The following is a 6,317-nucleotide window of genomic DNA, read 5'->3' on the forward strand; positions in this document are numbered from 1 at the left end:
CGAATTATTTATCAAAAAGTAATCAAGAACTATCACCTAGAGGGTATCCTGCGACACACTTAGGCTCAAGCTGTAAGAGAAAATTCCCATTAGTAATTAATAAACAATGAGATTAAGTCAAAGTCACATAACAGATAATTTACACAGACGAATTATCAGAGCGAATTTTCAGAAGTTTGTAAAAAAATGAATCCGCCTCAACAATATAGAACTTATCTACATATAGAACTTATGCAAACTGTTCGATTTAACTTTTTTGTGTACTCCCTACAGTGCTCTGGACAAGGCCTGCAGAGAAATTGCGCCAATTTTGAATGACTTCGTACATTTTAAACAGTTCCAAAGCCGAATCTGTGCCAAGAGCTTAAATTGGCCCAAATCATCAATAATTCCCTGAAGATAGCATTAAAGTTTAACCAATTCGCCAATAACCATATTTTACTTCCTGTTAATATAAATCGGCGAATTTCCTGGAGAAACATCTATTAAAACTTGGACCCTACTCCCTGTTTTGCATCCAGACGTTAGCGGTCCTGTTAGCGTTGCTTCTATAGTCCCAGGTCCAATTTATATGCCTCCAAGATCGAATCCCCAAGATTTATGAGGACTATCTGTGAAACTATTGCCTATACTTCTTATCGTAGCATCTCGGAGGACTTGGGATTTATCAAAAATCGCCTTAAAATCGATTCGCATTTATTTTTGCACTTCGCCTATACTTTGAACCTTCTTGGGTCCATTTTGACAATGTCACCAGTTAAATTGTCCATTTCCTCATGGGTATCCGACAACTTGACTTTACGTTAACATATAAATTATGATATTCCTATCTTTTCTGGGTTTCAGTCAAAATGTGAAGTAAAACTTTTGAAACATCGTTTATTTCATTACGTTCCGGCGAGACAACAGCGCCATCATCAGATTTAAAATTTTACACAAACTACAAACACCAATTCACAATTAAAACATGTTGTATAAAATTTATAATTCACAAAGTGTTAAAACATTAATCAGTTTTTGAGGGAAGAAAATTCTTCCTTTCGGGAGAGCAAAACATCGGAAAAACTTACCGCATGATTGGTAAAAATTAACGTCCTTTTAGGCCTTTGCCTTCTTGAGAAGCCTGAGTTTGTCTGAATTATTTTCTACATTCGCGAGAGTGGTGTAGAAAATAATTCAGACAAACTCAGGCTTTTCGAGAAGGCAAAGACCTCAAAGGACGTTAATTTTTACCAATCATGAGGTAAGTTTTCCCAAAAGGAAGAATTTCTTCCCTCAAAAACTGATGAATGTTTTAACACTTTGTGAATGATAAATTGTATACAACATGTTTCAATTGTGAATTGGCGTTTGTAGTTTGTGTAAAATTTTAAATCTGATGATGGCGCTGTTGTCTCGCCGAAACGTACTGAAATAAACGATGTTTCCAAATGTTTACTTCACACTTTGACTGGAACCCAGGAAAGATAGAAATATCATAACAAGTACACGCGGTCAGGAAAATAAATCAGAGTTAACATATAAAATGACTTCATTCGAAAAAGAGTTGATCAAGCTTCCCAAGTCAACACGTTCTTGAATTAGCAGAATCTTTTAATTTTTATTAGAATAAACATTGTGCGTTGAAATCAGAATAATTAATCAAAATTAAATCCGAACATCTTGACTTATGATATAAGGCAAGAGTTTCGCATTTAGATTTTGGCGGTTTTGTTTACCATGTTCGGCAAAGTCCCAGGTGCGATTTATGTGCCCCCAAGTTCGAATTTCCTTGATTTATGAGAACTATCTATAAAACTATTGCCTATACTTTTTATCGCGACATCTTAAAGGGCGCAGGATTTGTCAAAAATCGTGTGCGGAGCGAATCACATTTATTTCGTCGTTTCTTTGCACGTTGGCTCTGCTGTCCATTTTGAAGTTGTTGACAAGGATGGATCGTCGAGTTTCTCCACGAAATGTGTTTGTCTATGTGCGAAAATAAACATATCGTTTTAAGAAATACTCAAATCGTCCATCAACGGACAAAATGCGGTTGTCTCAGTTCGTTTTAAAATTTAACCGTTTTTCTTTGTGGTCAACAGGCCCACCGCATCGATTCGACTATCAATTAAATTTCCGTATTAATTAATGATAACCTGTTTTTTTCTGCCTAATGCGACTGAAAATACCAATTGGAGAACTTGTGCCAAACTTGCCGCATTTAATTAATTTAATTTCGAAGAGATTGAGTAGGTACCATAGAGCCTAGACATCATTGATTATATTTTCGCTTGAAACTTCGCTCTATCTCATCTCAATTTCTACATATTCCCAATCGAGATTTACGAGGACTATTTAGGGAACTATCAACTATATTTTTTATGGTAGCATCTTGTAGAATGTGAAATTTATCAAAAATTTTATTCGAATTGATTCACATTTATTTTTACGCTCTTGTTATTCGTGGCTCTCTGCGTCCATATTGATGTTCTCGTTTCACCTAAATTGACGAATTTTTCTTAAGGAGTGTCAATATTCTTTTATGTTCACAACAAAATGAGGCACAATTTGTAAGGTGGTTGGCTCACAATGAGATAATAAAAAGTGTATTATAGCTTATCAGTCTAGCGACTTTCTTGCAGTGGATTATTTTATTGTTACCTACACATTCATTGGAGGATGATGTTTTAATTATCGGTTGTTGCAAAGCATTGCAGTAATAATTCTTTTTTCTTGTACAAACGGCGAAGTTCATTATCGAAGATTTTTACTATTGGACACGAAAGTTACTAGAAAGAGATTTGCTTTTATACGAAAAAGCAAGAGAAAAGAAGACAATTAAAGCGGCTTACGTCAATTGATGCGCGAATCTCAAAATTAGCAACTTACATTAATTTGCTTCGTTCTACCCGGACTTAGTTAAACGCGGTGAAAATCCCATCAGTAAAGTCGTCGTTTGAAAACTACCTCTTCCTTAGCACGTTCGTAGGCTTAAGGAACTTAAGACGGCTGTAATTATAACAGATCTTTTAATTATTGCCTAAGGCAGGCAGCAATACAAAGGAAACAGGCTGTGCCTCTATGGCAAATATACACGATTAGCACAAACGAATCTTTTTGAAGAAATCTTCGCTGATGTTCAGCCTTAAGGCCCGGACGCTCCGAAAGGGATTGCATCGGCCTTTGTCGAGATTGTTTGTTCTTAGAAATTGCTTTCTTAAATAATGTACCTTCTTTAAAATGTTAATTAAAGCGTTTATTTTGCGGTTGGTAATAACAATAACGGTTTGCCGCAGGTATTCACTTTCCTTAACGAACCCACCTCTTCCATTGGCTAATTGTTTCTACTATACCAAATAATATTTAATTATATATTCATTAAATTTGATGACTTACATAGGGATTGATGTCGCAATCTTTCCCCTTGAAGGATATGTGAAGGTTTATGAATTTTTCAAATATATCCCCCTTCTAAGATGTTTTCCATGCAAGGAAATCGATGGCTGATATATGTGCGCGATAAATATATACATTGTGCTGACTTATCGGAGATTTGCTTTCTATTAGGGGATGTGTAAAATACATCGGGGAATACAGATTTACGCACTAACTCAAATTATTCAACCCATTGAGATAATCGCTTTGACTAAAAAAATTTGGTTTTTATATCTGCCATAAAGTGTGCAAGTGGACTGAGAAACCGAAAGTGTAATTTATTGCTCGATGAAAAGGAGGTCCCACCTCTGAATTCTATAGGTTACAGATTAATAGGAGATCGACAACTCGGCTCCCTATTTCAGGACCGGGTATATCTACATTTTGCATCTGGTTTCATTAGGCCGGTCGTTTATTATTAAAGTATGTAGACTGTGGTTCGTTCCTGTGAATATTATAGTGTGTAGTCCGTAGGCCGTTGCCCTTTGAATGCGTTGTCGTCCAAACTGCTTTTGTTAAAAATCGTGCGAAAAGGAGCTAAAGATCCAATTTAACTGCAATTTATAGAATCTCGTCCGGTAGATCCGAAATCATTCCTACGATTTTCCATGAACCATTGCAAGTAAACGGGAACCTTAAGCCGAACGTTCTTTGCAAGAATTTCGTCAGATTTCGCATATTGGCCATGTCTTGTTATGTACCAATTAAGCACATTTGTATAGGGGAATTATACAACTGTTAATACTTATGGATGATTTTCTTTTGGAAAATAGTTGTGAGAAGACGATTACAGTTGAAAAAAACTATTGGGTTTCTGATACATTAGCAAAACGACAAGAATTTGGAGAATTCCGTCATTTATATGAAGATTTAAAAAAGAAACAGAAATACTTATTAGTTTTTCAACATCCATTTCAGCTCGGTGTGTTAGAAAAATATTGACTGTTCAGTCAAAAACATTGCGAACCTATGAAGAAATTTCGTTTGTTCGCAAATCGCAATGATGTGGGAATTCGTACAAAGGACTTCATTTCTTCAGTACGTTGCAATTAAACTGGACAATTCGCTTCTTTCCGCACGATTTCTGACGAACGCAGTTCGGACGAAAACTACTTGCCTTGGCCAAAACTACCATAAACTTCGGTTCATTTCAATTTTAATGCTGATTTTTCTTCTTTTTTTAAATAATTGAGACGATGATTAAAAGTTTATATGTATGATCGGTTTAAAGTACGGGTCTGTATTCACCAATCAAGATTCCTTTCTTGAGCTTTTCTTTTTAATCTACTTACTCGCCACCGTTCGTTCGATCACCGACAGCAGGCTAACTGATTTTAATGTAGACTCTATTTTGATGGATTATTCCGAGATCAGGAAAATAATAAGACCAGTCGTTCAGGATTTATTTTGACTCCCATTCTTTATTACGCCGCTCTGAATTGTTTATACAGAAGGATGATTTATTGAAGGCACAGATTGTGTGTGCTAGTGATAACGTTCGAACTTATTTATATGCCAAAATGCTGTTTAAAGTATTGCATTTTAAAAATACGCTCAATGATCGATTGATGTTCAAACTTGGAAGTTGCGAGCAAATTTCTAATCATGAATGATAGAGCAGATATCTTTTGTTATTTCCATTCCGGTTCTGAACATTTCCCACTTTTTCTAAAAAAGCTTCTAAACAATTGACTTGGAACAAGATGTGAACCAATTATTACCTTCTATGGATATTCAGTTAACTTTTTGTCTGATGCATTGATAAATATTTTTTCTGTATTGGCATCAATAATCAAAGTATTAAACTCATATGTGTGTTGATAAACTTAACGGAAATTGCACAACAAATGCATCACGCTTGGTAGATTTTTCTCGTTTTGCCTCCTTGGTTTCCGAAGTGAGAAAACCACATTTTCTGTTCATCTGACTCAGCGACTGAGTGAACAAAAGTTCACAACAGATACATTTAATGCTCGAATTTTAAAACTCCATATCTCAGTCATAGATTATTGACCAACAGCCACTTTCTGTTCGTCCGGTCAAAAAAAATTTAAATTTTAGTGAATATACGCCTGTATGTTAAAATAAATCATCTTTTCCCAAAACTGTTTCTGATGCAAAACAAAAAGCAAAACTCTGCTCCTGGTTTTTGCTTACCATTTAATAATGGGGGATGATATAGTTTATTTGACAATTACAGGGTATTGGTTCTATTAGTGGTAAATTGTTGATAAATGGATCGCGTTTGTTTAATTAATTTACACCGGACCATAATTGTGGATCGTTTAAAATTGCTTGCACGGAAAAATTTAATTAGTTCTGCCAGTAGTAGGTGGTTCAGTTTCCGCAATTTATATTCGAATATTTAATTTTCATCAACGTCTTGCAACAGACATCCGCTAGAATAAGCTGCATCACATTTATTTACTTTGAGTGTTAGCCAACAGTGAATTTTCAGGTGTTGACGCACTAATATCAATATGACTTATCGCGTCAATACAGGCGTCAACGCATTTTATGATGCACTAAACTCACAAATCGTTGAAATAACATAGTTTTTATATGCTATTATTAAGAACTGAAAAAAAATATTTTTCTACATATGTGGGCAACAGTGCTTCAATTTGTGCCAACGCTGTAGGCCTGGGTAACACTGTGATGAGTTGCGCTATTGAGTTGAAGCCACTCTGTGAGTTGGTGAGTTATAACAGTTCGCGCCTCACCTCGAGTTGCGCTTGTAGCGGAATAATTCTTGAAATCAGAACTTTTGAAGCACATTTTTAATTAGTTGAAATTTTGTTGGTGTCGGTTTCCGTTGATGTGGACTGTATTTATAAATTTTTCTTTTTGTGCGGGATCCCGATTTGAAACGGCACTCCCAATACCGACTTGCAGCATAT

The sequence above is a fragment of the Dendroctonus ponderosae genome, unplaced genomic scaffold, assembly GCF_020466585.1.
Source record: "Dendroctonus ponderosae isolate FM_Combo_2020 unplaced genomic scaffold, Dpon_F_20191213v2 Dpon_F_20191213_1, whole genome shotgun sequence".
NCBI classification, from domain to species: domain Eukaryota; kingdom Metazoa; phylum Arthropoda; class Insecta; order Coleoptera; family Curculionidae; genus Dendroctonus; species Dendroctonus ponderosae.